Source organism: Eschrichtius robustus, chromosome 7 (assembly GCF_028021215.1).
Source record: "Eschrichtius robustus isolate mEscRob2 chromosome 7, mEscRob2.pri, whole genome shotgun sequence".
Taxonomy (NCBI): Eukaryota; Metazoa; Chordata; class Mammalia; order Artiodactyla; family Eschrichtiidae; genus Eschrichtius; species Eschrichtius robustus.
Genome location: NC_090830.1, coordinates 6,792,428 through 6,808,034, shown reverse-complemented (window position 1 = coordinate 6,808,034; position 15,607 = coordinate 6,792,428). Strand labels below are relative to the sequence as shown.

The 15,607-nt window shown below is 39.0% G+C and overlaps 1 protein-coding gene across 3 annotated transcripts in view; it reads left to right on the top strand.

Moving 5' to 3' along the window:
- CHRM3 (cholinergic receptor muscarinic 3) overlaps positions 1-15,607 on the top strand; it is a 513,002-nt gene that overhangs the window by 300,594 nt on the left and 196,801 nt on the right. The window contains exon 1 of one of the 3 annotated variants that reach the window (XM_068548833.1): positions 12,114-12,185. The exons of the other annotated variants lie outside the window; for them this stretch is intronic. The gene's annotated coding sequence lies outside the window, so the exon portion shown is untranslated. Of the gene's footprint in view, positions 1-12,113; positions 12,186-15,607 lie in introns of those variants that run through there. 3 annotated transcript variants of the gene reach the window in all.

Sequence of the window (15,607 nt, the reverse complement as noted above, 5' to 3'; positions counted from 1 at the left end):
TTGTTTAGAAAATAGGAAAAATATAGTCATAATTTCACTCAGCTGTTAACATTTTTATTCTTTTTCCTAGTTATAATCACAGTAGGTGTAAAAGTTTCCAGACATTATATTTTGGAAACCTTAATTAAATTTCCCATCATGATGCGAACTTTTACATTGCTTCGTCAGATTTATAATGATCATTTTATTAGATATATAATATTTCAGAAAATAGTCCTTCATCTTATTAAATATTTCTCTATTGTTGGGCATTTATAGTAATCTCAATGTTTCAGTATTTTCAAAATTATAAATAACCATGCAACACGTTCTGTCTTATATTAGCTAAGATTTCATGTTAGGTGTCTTGCCTGAGAATATAATTCCTGAGGTTAGATTGTTCAGGTTTCCACTTCTCAGAACCAGGAAAGAAAATATATTTCAAATTAGAAAAATGTCGTAGCAGAGTTACTATGAATGTGTCTTGAGTTTTTTAAGAAAATAAACCTACAATGCTAGCATTAAATATTCCATAAAGAAATGATAAAATTAATTTTCTGAGAAATTAGGATATCCAAATTGATATTACTTTGTGGGCTAAAGCAAAAATAGATCAAAAAGCTTTTCCTCCTTTCTGGAAGTGGTGTTTATGAGCATGTAAGATACATATTTGAGTTCCTTTTATGAAATATGCAAGATAACTTAAGAAGGTAGCTACTTCTCAGAGGCAAAAAGGCTAGAATGGTTAATTAATTAAATAACTTTTATGAGTCTCTAAGCTTGTCTTCCTCCTTGGGTGTAGAAATGGTTTCTGATCCTGAAGGGTAAAGGTAGACTTGAGCTTGTTTATCGTTATCTTTTGTTGGGCTGTTAAATTGTTTCATTCGCAATAGTTTGTTCCTATGGTCCCATGACAAGTTCAGTAACATCAACCAGCCTTCAAGGTCCATGTTGCCAAAAAGAAATTTCCAACTTTAAAAAAAAAAATGTTACCCAAAACTCTCATCTATCTAGTCCTGCCTAGTTATTTGCATATTTTAAAAAATATAATGCTTCCTCTTCCTATTTTTCTGCAACTAAATCGAGTATTCATCAAAAGTTTTAACAGTCAGACCTAGTACAGTCACACTGACCTTGCAGCTTCTTGAAACTGTGAAGCTGGTTCCCACCCCAAGCCTTTGCTCTCTCTGTTCCCACTGTCTAGAATGCTTTCACAGACTGTCCCCTGGTGAGCAGGGGTCTGCTCAAATGTCTCCATCCTCAGGCAGCTTTCACTGACGACCAGATCTGAAATAAATAGTCATATTCCAGACGGTTGCTCCTTTTACATACGTACCCTGCTTTATTTTCTCAGTAAAGCAGCTAATGTTATCTTATTAATTTTGCTGCAATTTTGTGTTCCCCTCTAGAATACAATTCCTTTTAATCAATGACTTTATCTATTCTGTCCATATAGACCAAGCTAGAATAGTCCTTGTTATGTGGTAGGTACTCCATATTTGTTGAAATGATGAATGAATGAGTGAATAAGTGAATTAATGAATGAATGAAATCCATGTTATAGACCTGGATCAGCTGAGAGGGGTTGGGATCCCTTTAAATGGTTATTGGCTGCTTTTGGAAATAATTGTTGTTAGAGACAGGCTTTTAAGAGTTCTCTGACTTAGGAGGCAGTTTCTGGCAGTTTCTTATTTGTTGTGAAGTTCTAGTTAAGTAACTAAATAGAAATAAGTTTAAAGAGATAACCAATGGTATATCTAAATTCTTCATTACTGACAAATAATTGCTTGGTAGCAAAACTACTTGTTTAATTTTATCCTTAAAGCCTAAGTGTTTAAAAAAAGTCAATACCATAAGTCAAAACGATATCCATATTATATAGGTTAAAAATGATATTAATTGGCATTTGGCACAAAATGTCATTGTATCATGAGATACAACTAAAAGAAACTATGTGGTCCTCCTATACCGTGGCCGGATAAGAAAGGAACTGATGATGATTCTTATAATGGCAATTTCTTTTCACCATCATTGACCCTGAAGGCTGGTTAATATTGTCGAACTTATCATGGGAACCCAGGAACAAAAGATTGTGAATTAGACAATTTAATAGCCCAATTAAATACTAAAAGATAAACAATCTTTCTATCTATATCTATATTCGTATCATTGAAGATCAATCGTTGCAAAATTCCCCGATCTAAGTTGGGCAGAGATTTCATAAGGTCTTAGTAATTTCATATCAATAGGTAGGCAGATAATGCAAGAAAATACATCAGGACTGTCTGAGTAACGACATAGCATTGTGAATGATTAATATTGTTAAAACTGTAGAGATAGATGTGATGTGGGTCTGTGTATGCAACACATGGGGAGGGAGACAGGAAGGGGGCAACCTGAGGTTCACTTCAAAAGCAAGCCTCAATTAAGCATGTAAATTAAAATATTTTACTGCATATTACTTAATCATTTAACCAGGTATAGTGCAGAGAATTTGATAGCTACAGAATATCAAGTTTAGATTAAGTGATTTAATAAAATTTTCTTATGTCTCATTCTTGGGAAATCGCTCCTTTCTGTGCATAAGGACAAAAAAATACAGCCTGTCTCTGAGCACTTCTCATCCATGTACCCAGCATTTTTCAGTACTCCCCAGACAACCTATTTGTCTTACTTGTCAACCTCATTCATGCTCTGCCCTCTGCTGGGAAAGCCCATCCTCTTCTTTTCTGGTTTTGTTCGGCTTCATTTTAGGGAATTGAAGGGATACTGTTCTGAGTTTTCACAATTATTTGACCACTCGTGCTCACCCTGCAAGACCTGCCAAAAATGCCACCTCCCCTGTGACACCTGCCTGAGTCCCCAGGTGAGATAAGTGGGGGCTTCTTTGTGGCCCCCATGGCTTTGTGCAGATGCGACCACTCTGGCACAGGTGAGATTATTTAGGTTTAGTTCATTGCTTGCCCATCTGTCTGTCTCTCCTTCCACACCATGAGCCCTTGGAGCTCTGCATGGATTATGTCTGTAACAAGTTGGAATTTTTCTGCTCCTCTGAGATCTGGTAAACTTTATTCACCCATATCTACCTTTGCATTGTCTTAGAGTCCAGAGCTCGCCCCACAAGTCCTGAAAATTACTCGAGTTAATTTCTGTTCAATCACCAGTGTCTTCATTCCAAGCTCACCGTGCCTTAGTAATTCCCTAGCACCCAGACTCACCACTCAGCCCCTTCCCAATTTGCCAGAAAAAATATTTGACTTTCTCCAGAATTTGAGGAGCTTAGTTAATGATTCACCAAAGATTTGAGGGGTTATGAGGAAAGGGTCACAAAACACAACAAACCCTCAGTCCCCTGCCACTCTCCCTGTCTCCCTTTCCCCGTGTAAAGCTTCAGCCAGATCGTTCCCCAAAGCTCACTCAGGGCAGCTCCTCCTAGACTTAGTCTCCTCCTGATCTCAGCTTTTATCCCTAGCAAGCTTGTTCAGAAACATTCCCACAAAGGAAGCTCCCCCTTTAAGAGAAACTCTCAGACTACCCAAAAAGGGAACAACTTCTTTTATCTCAAGCCTTATTCATCTTTGTCAGGAGCACAAGACCAAGACTTTTGTAGATGCTAAAAAGAAAATACGTTGGACTCTGTTGTCTCAGTTAACTTGGTCCCTGATCAATTTCAGGCAACTTCAGCTGTCTTCTCTTTTGGTTATCCTTGGTTGTGATTTGAATGACTTAATTGATTTGTGAGCTATTTTAATTTTCCTTTTGCCCTTTACAAAATTCTCCTCAGATCAGAAGAGAAAACTAGATTGTGTGGAAGTCATCTCTTACTTAGAGATACTTGTGTAAAATAAGTGAAATCTATTATTTTAAAAAACTAAAAATATCAAAATGCACCTTTGAGTTTATCAGTAAGATCATATACTAATAGAAACTCTGTGGTTGGAATGAATGAAAACCCAGAGGTCTTTGTAACTGGGAGGATATGTGTGACTATTGAAAACACTCAGCATTTTAATGAGCTCCTCTTGCCAACATTTAGGAGGATATAAGCACGATGGCATATTGCTTCTATCACCATAATGGCAATCTCAAAAGCAATTTCCCTTAAGAACCTGAGAAAGGTGATAGAAAGATCTATTTTGTAAAGACTGAAAAGAGAACCCCGAAGTGCCAATAAATTAGAATTCATCTGTTAATGATAAGGTAAAATGTTCCGTAGTGGACAGATAACCACATTTTGTGTGGTAGAGATGATCTGTTATCCCCAAGGGTAGCGTGACTATATCTGGACTATTTCATTACTCCCCTGAAGTGGAATTTGACCATAAAGTAAAAGGACATGTTTTTGGCCTTTTAATTTACCCAGGATTTAAACATGGGTATGATGCCTGACGAGCCAATCAGATGTGTTTGGCATTCTAAAGCCCCTTTAAATCCTTGTCACAGGGCCAGTTCCCAGTGCCTGAAAAGGAAGTCCACACAGGCAACACAAACACTGCCTGCTGAGCCTGGGCACAGTCTGCTTCTGCAGAGACTGTGTAAACGTTCTTCATGGGCGTTTCTGTGCGGTAGTAGACAAGAACATAAAACACGTTTAAGGGTGTCATCTCCGTTTTGGTAGCTTAGCCAAATAAACTAAACTCTGAACTGGAAGTCAGAGATCTGAATTACAATTCCAGCTCTGCGATTTACTGTCTGCATAACGCTACCCAAGTCATTTCTGAGTTCTGGGTGCCAGTTTCTCCATCTGTAAATATGGGTGATACTACTTGCCTTATCATTAAACTGTCCATGCTGTAGGAGTGGTTGATACCTTGTGCGTCCTTCACATCTGCAGTTGTGCCTGGTCCAGTGCTCAGTAAGTGCCTTTTGAGGAACTGAGTTGGGTTTGTCGTGGTCATCAAATGGAATGATAAGCAGAACAAGGTCCAGATAAAATATGGAATGATTAATGCAATTATATTATCGATGATACGTTATTGGAGATAACATTACTTACTCAACAGTTTGCACAAACACCAACACCACATGATTTTGTTGTTGAAGTATGGTTGTTGTTTTCTTTTTTATTGAAGTATGGTTGGTTTACAATGTTTCAGGTGCACAGCCAAGTAATTCAGTTATACATATCTATCTATCTATCTATATATATATATCTTCTTTTTCAGATTCTTTTTCATTATAGTTTATTATAAGATATTAAATATAGTTTCCTGTGCTGTATGGTTGGTCCTTGTTGTTTATCTATTTTAGGTATGGTAGTGTGTATCTGTTAATCCCAAATTCCCAATTTATCCCCCCTTCGGTAACCATAAGTTTGCCGTTTATGTCTGCCAACACCACATTGTAAGAAGCCTTCTTGTGTAATGGATTTGGTCATTCTGTGACTCCAAACACAGTTCCCCATGCTCAGAGAGTTTTGCACTTACCTATTTTATTCTGTTATGTCAGCTAAAGCTAGTGTGACCACATGTCCCAGTTTACCAGGGACCTCCACAGTCCACCTGTGTTGTCCCAGCATAATTATTAATATTACCCCCTTTCACCAGCAAATGTCCCAGTTTGGATGATAAATCATATGGTCATTCTATTTAAGCCTAAATAATGATGTTCTATTATATTCTATAAGGAAAAGAGACTAAACAAGAAACTGGAGAAATGTATACAGCTCTTTATGGTTTTAAACCTTGACCTTGAGACTAGACATTTTGTTAAAACAACAGATTTCTCTTGTATCACTTGAGTAAGTCATCCATCTTTGTCTAACCAGCAATGCTTACTAAGTCAGATTCTACCTCAAGGCCTTAATTTCCTGGCTTAGAAGTGCTTTCTGCTTGCCTGCAGGAAATCTAGTCTTCTACCGGTTTCCCCACCTGAAGAACTGGAAAGTCCCAGGGTCTGCATTCATTCATTCAGTAGATATTTATAGGATCAGCACAGCTAGCATGGCATAAACAGCTAGGTGTGCAGTTGTGAGCAAGAATGTGACCATCCTTCATGGAGGTCACCTTCTAAAGAGAGAAACAAATATTACTAATCACCCAAACATAAAGCTGTGCTTCTGATAATGTTCCAAAGAGAGGTGGAGGTGTAGGGTGCTCTGAGAGCTGATAATAGGGGGATTTGAGCTGATGAAGAATATTCAGGGAAGGTTTCTTTGCGGAAGCTTCAGTTGAGTTGAGATCAGAAAGATAAGTCAACATTACCTTGGTGAGGAAAGAAGAGTAGAGGTGGAAGATCTCTTGGGCCAAAGTCCTGTGGTGGGAGGGGCGTATGAGCACAAGAGTGTGAGGGTGCAGAAAGGCCAGGACTTGCCCAAACACAGTACAGCAGTCAGGGAAAGCCTTGTGAGAAATGAAGCTTCAGAGGTATCACAGGAGGTAGGGAAGAAACAGAAGTGTCTTAAACCAGGGGTATGTGATCAGATTTGTGCTTGGACTATATCAGCTCACCTAAGTTGTGTAAGACAGATTGAGAGGCAAGGGAACCAGAATAGGCAAGATTACAAGGTAGGAGGCTTTCATAGCAGTCCTGGCTGGAGATGAAGATGGACAGATTACAAAAGGAGAGAAATATGCTGGCTTGTTACTCAGGAGGTAAAATCTGTAGATCGAGGTGATGTTGGTAAGATATGGGAGGGGGAGGATGAGGATGGGACCAAGGATGGCTTCCAGTTTCTAGCTTGGGCAATTTCATGGTTCACAAATGCATCTTGGCTGCCTTTCATCTTCCAGTTTGTCCATCTGACACCAGTCTTGTGTTCATTCTGCTGCAGGGCACGGGATGCTATCCCCAAGAGTGGGCAAAGACCCTGATCTTAATTCCCCAGGAGGAAAACTGTGAGACATTGTTCTTCCTTTTAGAAGACTGTATGTACTGAAGTTCAGGGAAAACAGAAGAGAATTGTAACACAGAGAGTAACTCAAAACTACCCAGAAGTAACTACTTTTGGAGCCCGAAAGCCCACACTCATCCTCAAGGAGTCTATAACAAGGTGTATCACTACTTAACCTAGAAAATACCACCAGGTTGCAAGGGTGGACTTACATTCACCAATGGGAGTGATTTCATACATGTAGATGCTTCTTGATATTAAGGCCCTATCCTCCAAAATTCTGCAATAAGGCCATGTCTTTCTTACCCTATTGTAATGCCCTCGTTTCCTTTCCCAAGATTACCTTCTTCTCATAATTGACTCTGCAGATGACCCTTCTATTGGTAAAAAACCAACCTCCCAGAAAAAGGGGTGTCATCTTGTCTTATGATCTCAATAGGTCAATGAGATGGGAACACAAAATCAGAACATTCTGTGATATTCGGACTTAAATTACCCCCTGTAGTTAAACCCTGGAGTGGGGTGTGTTATGAGCAGATTTCATAAGCTTTCTCTGGCTGCAATGTGGATGATGGACTAGAGAGAGGCAAGAGTAGGTATATGGAAGTGAGAAGAAGACTTCCATAGCAATCCCAACATGAGAAGACGAGAATTTGAACCAAGGTAGTGACAGTAGTGACAGAGAGACACAGAAGAAAAAAAAATCAAAATTATTAAGGCTCAATGATTAAGGCAATACATCATAATAATTGAGTCAAGGCTCTGGAGACAACAAATCTAGTTTCCAGACTTGGTTTACTATATACTAGAAATTTGACCTAAGAAAATTGCTTAATTTCTCTAAACCTCAGTAACCACATCTGTAAAGTGAGAAGGGTGATACCTACTTTACTAGATGGTTGTGAGGATCAAATGGGATAATGTTTCAGAACACTTTGTTGCCTGTCACAGAGTTAAGTGTTAGGTTGAGCTAGGAATTTGATGGGCTCAATTTGGTGAGTTTTGGGTTAGAGGTGCTTGGTGTCTTGAACCATCTAAATGGACAGTTACACAATGGTAAGTGCAACAAATGAAAAAGATGTGGGAGAGAGAGTGATAGAATTGTGCGGACAAAGGCACTGACTATTGCGTTAAGACTCAAATGAGTGAGGTGTTAAATAAATGGAGGGGAAAAAAAGGCTGAGGAAAGAACACTGGAGAAGAACTTGTTAAAAGTGGACAAATGAATGGTCCCTGGGGGGAAAAAAATAACCCCGGAGAAGAAATGGCCAGAGAGGTGAGGAGAAATTCAGGAAATGGTGATATTCTAGAAGCCAAGGCAAGAGAGAATTATAAGGAGGGAGTGGCCAATAGTATCAAATACCACAGATTGAGTTAGTAAAAACTGAAAAGTATCCATTAGATCTATCAACTGGGAAGTTATCGATTGCCTTGAAAATATCAGCTTCAATGAAGAACTGGTAAGAATTGAAGACATTTAGATTGGTTAGGAGTGAATGATTGACTGAGTACACAGTACATTTTTAAGTAGTTAGAACATAAAAGGAAAGAGAGAGGGTAGTATAACTAGAAGAGAAGATAGGCTAGATGCAAGGATTTTTGTCAGTGTCCTGGTTTCTTTTGTTTTGAGCAGGCTTGTGTGCAGTGGTGCCCTGATAAACCAGCAACCCGAGGATGGGAGAGGAGACAAAAGCCCTGATTTGTGGCTTTTGCCATTGCCTTGGTGCACATAATCCCACCATGACTGAAGTCAAGCTATAAGTGTAATATTACTGAATGCAGTTAAAAGATATACATACCTAGAATCAGCCACCAGCTCCAGTGTACCACTGCATAGAAGCCAGTGCAATGGGAAAGCTTGAAGGTTTGTATGAGAAATGAAATATCTGATAGAATAGATAAAGACAGTGAGGGTAGAATCAAGGGTACAGGGGGAACTCAGTGTTGGACAAGAGAAAAATATATCGCTTTTAATGAGTTAGGCAAAGATTTGGGTTGGAATAAATTGATAGTAAGGAGACGAAGCTGAATAAGTTCTCACTTCATGGGCTAGCACAAGCCCATGTAAATTAGGAAATGAGGGCTTTGCTGAGAGGGAGCAAGTGGCGGTTGGTATCTAATATTGGATTGGAAGGAACAGATAATGTTTGAAGGAAAAGTGGATGTGGTAGGAGAGTTGGACAGTGTCGAGGTCCCAGTGATATTGAGACCAGGGCTTTGTATCAGCGCCATTCTGCAGTCACATGGATTTTTCCAGAACTTAGCAGCGCAGAAATAAAAATTATTATATTGTTGGGTTAAAATTTTGCAGGAGAATGTGGAGGGTGGGCAAGAATTCAGGGGAGCAGTGGGTATTGACAAAAGCATGCTTAAAGTGATAGGCTCTGACGTCTAGGATGAAGAGAGGGAAGAGTAGAGCCAGAAGCATCGATTCAATCATTGCCATTGAAAAAAGAAAGTGGCCTTTTTTTTTTTTTGGTCTTCGTTGCTGCGCGCAGGCTTTCTCTAGTTGGGGCGAGAGGGAGCTACTTTTCATTGCCATGCGCGGGCTTCTCATTGCGGTGGCTTCTTTTGTTGTGGAGCATGGGCTCCAGGCGTGCAGGCTTCAGTAGTTGTGGTGTGTCAGTTCAGTAGTTGTCACGGGCTCTAGAGCGCAGGCTCAGTAGTTGTGGCGCACGGTCTTAATTGCTCCGCGGCATGTGGGATCTTCCCGGGCCAGGGATTGAACCCCTGTCCCCTGCATTGGCAGGCAGATTCTCAACCACTGCACCGCCAGGGAAGTCCAAGAAAATGCGACTTTTAAGAGAGTTAAAGTCTTAATGAGGTTGTGGAACAGACGTAGAGGAACTATGAAATTGAGAAAGCTGAAAACATGGGGGGGCGGTGCTGGTGAGAGAATATCACAGAGTGAATAAGTAAAGAGGGAACAGAGTCTGGGTGACCATGAATGTGACTGGCTGAAGCAGAGTAGAGGTGAAGATCATTAAAGTGAGTAAGAGAAGGCGTTGGATGGTCATTCAAAAGGACATTGTAGTCACCCAGGGTCTTGGGTTGGATATTAAGACTTTAAACCACGTGTCCAAGTCTTCGTTGGATGTAAGGGGGGGGGGGGTCACTGGGATTACAGCCGTTTGCAGGGGAAAATGGGGTATAGTTAAACAGTGCAAGCCTCAAAAGAGAGCATGCTTTATAGGACAGTGAAAAAATAGTATTTTTTAAAGTGATAATGAAGAAAGCTAGCCGGTGAGTCCTGAGATAGTATGATTTTTTTTTTTTAGTTACGAGCCTGCACTTCAGTAAACATTAGTAGACACAGGGAAGAACCCAGGTGCAGCTAAGTTGGAAATCAGGGGAAGGCAGCTCTCTCCCAAGATGAGAATGCACAAGAGGGTTTTGGTTTATTTGGCTTGGCTTAGGTTTGTTATTTAATTTGGTTTTAGCCATTCACACAAGCATATTTGAAGAATATATGTTTCTGAAGATAGTTATAAGATGACATTTTCAGGAGTTGTAATTGAAATGTTTTCAGTTCCAGAAAGACATAGGTATTCTTAATCACCGTCCCTGCTTCGTGGGCTTTTTTGTTTTTTTTGTTTTTTTGGCATGAATAAAGTTGTCATGAGTGCATCTTCCAAAGAAGTAAAGGTTCAAGTGTAAGATCTGAGATAAATTGTGAGGTTCTCAAAAAGGCTTATACCTATGCTGGACCCATATGCTTGCTGAGAAAGTAGCCACTGGCCTTGAAAGAAATCAGTTGTATTGACTTTGTTATGCTGGCACCAGGAAAGCACAGAACAGGCTCTTTCGAATAACGGGAGCCTTGCTGGACATTTCAGTATCACAGAAGGGAGTTAGGGCCATTTCTTTGACAGAAATAGAAATATTTTTCTTACCAGACAATTCCATCATCATTGGAAAACGCTGATACAGAATTTAAGAAGGAACAGACACACATATTTATCATAGTTATGTTACTAAAGAGTAAATTAAATGTGGTTGTTGATTATTATCAGTTGGTTAGGGATTTAGGGATTGAAGTGACATTTCTTCAGATACGAGCAGTGACCTATGCGGTAAAGTCCTTGTGCGGCAGAAATGTGAGGTTGGGGATGCTTATAGCTTTTACTTTCTCAAAGTGTGGTTTACTCTTTTATGCTACCTGTCACTTCTGGCTTAAACGTCGTCCAGGAAATTCACCAACACTGAACAAAGAACCCACTGCGTGACTTGAGTTTTATCCTTCCGCCTCTGAAATTGACATTCCTTGAGGCAGTGTCCTGAAATGACTTGTCCTGCTCTGGCTAAATGGTAGTAATTTGTGTTTAACTCCAGCAGTTTATCAAGCAAGCTTATTTTATGCCATGTCAGTGTCTAGAGTGACATAGCTACAATAGGACAGGGAAGTGGATTTTTCTACATTTATTTCCACTTCATGTGAAGCATGATTTTGCATACTGACAAGTAAATGTTACAGGTGTAAGGGAAAGAGTAGCAACCACCATATTATTTTGCAAATAATGGTATACAAATGGTATCAAAAAATGCCAAGAAAGATAACAGTGCATGTTATAATGTTCCTATCAAATAATGGCAAAGCTTTAATCAACTGATATACAGACACACTCAGGATTGAAATGCAGCTTACAAGGTTGAAACATGGCAAGTGGTTCATTGAACACTGCTCAGAAGGTAAATGAACTGTATATTTTCCAATCACAATTGGAATTTTAAGTGAGTGGAATGGAATAAACTCAGTTTGGAATTTGAAATAAATTCAGTTTGGAATGTGTCTTAGAGACCAAGGTTTACACAAGAGCTATACAAATCTCTCAGCATGGAACATGACACAAGGTGAAATTTTCCTGGCATCTTCGAAGAGCCAGATATGGATTTCTGCAGGACCAGGGCACAGGCAATTGGTCCAGAGCTATTTGTTTCTACTTGGGGAAGGAAACGTAGACACTTATTTAGTACCCTGGGGTGGGAGTAACATTCCACCTGGTGGATGGAGTTGTGTATGCTTTCTCAGAAGGCACTATTTTTAGTTTGGTGTTACCAATAAAATATTTTCATCCTATTTCCATTTTTCTTTCTTTTGATGTCTACTTCAGTAGTTCTAAGTGACTTTATCTATCACACATAGTAAAACGAGTTAGGAAAAAAGAGAAGTGTCTGGAGAAAACACAAGAATCAACTTCCAGTAATTCAGGAGTAACCACCAGCCGCAATTTCCCTGTCTTGTTGCCAAAGCTGTTTTCTCAAACTATAGATTCTCATGAGCCCATAATTTTGCAGGGGAATCGTAAAGGAGACTAGACTTTGTATGCAAAGCTGAAGAAGCAATTGGTAACTAACAATACATCTTTTTTCTAAGGTAAGTTTAAGTCACAAAAAAGACTTAACCTGCAGAGTAGAAAAACCTACATATTTCTTAGGAGCTTAGAAATACTGGGTCAGTTAGGGCTCCAGGGAAATGCAAGGTGCTAGACTTCAAAAAAGACATCATCTGTAGATTAACACACTGGAAAAGGCGGATGACTCCAGGAAAATGGAGGAAATAAAAAAAGCACGGGGCTGTGGATTAGAGGTTCGTAGTTAGAGTTCGAGGGTTTCGGAAGTGAAATGATGAAGTGGGTGAGCTCCAGGAATGCGGGATAATCAGGTTTGATGGATTGCTTGTTCTGAGTTTATAGTTGTTTGGAGGGATGGAATTATTCCCTTGTACTGCATGTTACATTTTTCCACTAAACCATATTTCCATTCAACAGTAGCTTGTGATTATTTAGCCCTCGTTTGCATTCAGGGAAAATCAAGATAATGCCCTAGAATTTAGCAAATATTTGTTTTCCTGGCAGTGACAGACTTGCCAGTATTACTCTTTCGGGGGCAGATGTACAATGTTTATAGTTTCCACTGCTTGGAGCTTTCTATACATTTATCCTTGGATTAGACTCAGAGTAAGCTGATTTTAGCGAGCCACTGGGTAATTCTGACCATTTCATCTGGCGATTTTAGTGTTGTATTGTTGCAGCTGACCTGTAGACATAAGGAATTACTGGGTCACCAGCTCACGGAAATGTCTTTTGATTATGAGCACACTTTCAACATGTGTCCATTGAAGGTAAGGGGAAAAATATTGCATGATCTACTTGAATGCCAATTTTAGTTAAATAAAAGTGGGATTTCAGGCATGGCCTAGTTGCATCTTCTTAAATTTACGTAGTCGTTCCGCAATTCTGTGTAAAACAAGAGGTCTTTGAAGAGCTGAGCGCTCGGATGAAGCAACCGTGTCCTTCAAACCACATCCTTCCTGCTGCCTGTGGGAAAGAGGTGGTGTTAGTAGGGGCTCTGAGCACATGCAGAATAGATCCGTGTGTGTTTCCACAAATAAAAGGACATTGTGTGTGTGTTTGGCACCTGTCATGGCAAGAGCAGTTGATTGCTTCCTAAAGCTTTGTTCCAACTCCAGGATCAGCAGGATTTTTAAACACTGAACTAGGAACTAGGCACTAAAAATACATACACAGGAGACCTATGATAGCATTAAGTTCTGGAAGCAAGGCGAAGACTTGCAAACTGTGTTATAGCTGTGTCATTACTCTCCTTATTATGGTTCAGGGGAAGGGATTTGACAGGCTGTGTATCCAACCTGCAGACTAATGAGCCATGTTGTAGTAGCGATTTGAGGTAATGCTTATTGTTTCAGTGAAGATGATCTGGAATGTATAGAACATGAGCATGTATTTTGCTAAAACTGGAAACTTTGCCCTATTTTCTTTGCTTATGTTATTCATATCGGGTTTCATAGAGCCACTGGCAATTCATGATCTTGTCATTTATTCAGAGACAGAGGAGCACCCAATCCAAAAAAAAGTTTAAGGTAGAGTAAAAGTTATATTACAAATTAAGCTTGGATTATTAAAATGAAACAGTAATTTTCTAATGCCACTTGGCTCCAGTTTTCTCAGGGCAAAAATCGGGACTTTTCCATGTTGCAAATAGTTACCAAGTGAACAAAGAGCTCAGTGTGATGTTTTAAATATGCCTGGTATTTCCAAATGCTTACTCCCAAGACTTCAAGGGTTTTGTCTGTAGAGATATGGGAAATTTGAGTGTTTTTCTTTTTTAGCTTTTCTCTTACTTGATTCTCTAGAGCTTTTACTATATAAAAGTTCATGAACAGGCATGGTTTAAAGAGGAAAACAAAGTCTTATGAAATTCACGTTGGAAATCATGAGTGTTGTATTTGATCCTTACATCAAAGTGGTCATCTCCTTGAATATAATGAAAATAAAGACAGGTGCCATCCCCTTAGGTTTTTTCGAATGCACTTTTTTCAATGTGAATTAAATCTCCTTCTTGAAATATCTATGGCAGGGAGTGATTGTGTTGAGAGGCAGTATGCATTTTTAAATTTTATTTTTTTTTATTTACACTCAACTGAAATAGATTTGAGAAGAATATATATTTATTTAAGGAAGGAGCTCCATCAATTATTATAATATGGGAATTATATATTGTGAAATTTTAAATAATGATAATTTTATTCAGGTGATCCAATTAAAGGAGCACTCTTTTGAAGAACTGGGAATATGTCAGAAGCCCAAACTCCATGCTGTGTAAGGACGTCTATCTCTCAGAAAACCCAGTGTGTTTCAGTTCTTAGAACAGATACTATAAAAGACTCCCTGTATAATTCGGTGAGTGAAATTCTCTTCAAAGAGAATGCTGAGTACAGAAGATGAGGTTAGTAATAGGTAAGAAAGGAGTGTCCTTCTCCAGCTCACCTTACAGTAGGACCACCATTCCCTCCAGCTCAGATAGCTCTACTGAGTTCATAATCCCAGAGATTTCATGATCAAGTGGGAAGAACCACATTTAAATGATAGGCCTGGCATTAAACATTAAGAATGGCATTTTATTGAGTAATCATTAATGGTTTCAGGGCTTCTAAAACACAATAATGTGTAACCCATGAACGATATAAATGCATTTCATTAACAGGCGGTACAAAGTTTCCAACTGAAAGTAACTCAGAATGGGAGTTTATATTTTAATGAAGGTCAGAAAAAGTACCCTCGTAACAGATTAAAAAGAATGAGAAAAATCTTTTATATATTAGTTCAAATAAAGAACATTTCATTGAAATGATTCCTACATTGAAAATTCATCATGGAATAATCAGTGTGTTCTCTTTGTACAGTATGGGAAATACAAAAGAAGTGTGATATAATCTGGTAGGAGATTATACGCACTCATCTGTGTTATATGCACCTGCGAAACAATTGGAGAAAAATGCAAACAAGACCAAAAAAATATAAAATTGTAGCATGAAAAAGTAAATGTTGCAGAAGGTGAGGGAAGGGAAAGGATTTGATGTGGGAGATTTCCAGGGCAGTGAGGTGTTTTTAAGAAGGACCTTGAAAATGGGTAAAATTTGTACCCTCAACAAAAGGTAGGGAAAGGTATTCCAGACGATGAGATCCTAGAAGAAAATGAAAAAAATAATTATTTACCCAATTCACATTCAGCTTTTGGTTCAAGGGATAAGCATTTAGAAACAATGCAACTTATTTGATCTTCTCCTGCATAAATTGTTCAATTTCTTTAATGTTCCAGCCAAAGTCTGTGAAGCAGTTTAACCACTTGATTTTGCCAGGCGATTTATAAAGAAGTAGTCACCTGGAAAATGCTAAAAGGATTGACTGAAACCAATTTTCTTCCACTCTTGTGAAATATGCCTTTGTTTCAGTCAGGTTGACTTGATAGCTAAGAAAACAAAAAGAACCCATGGGA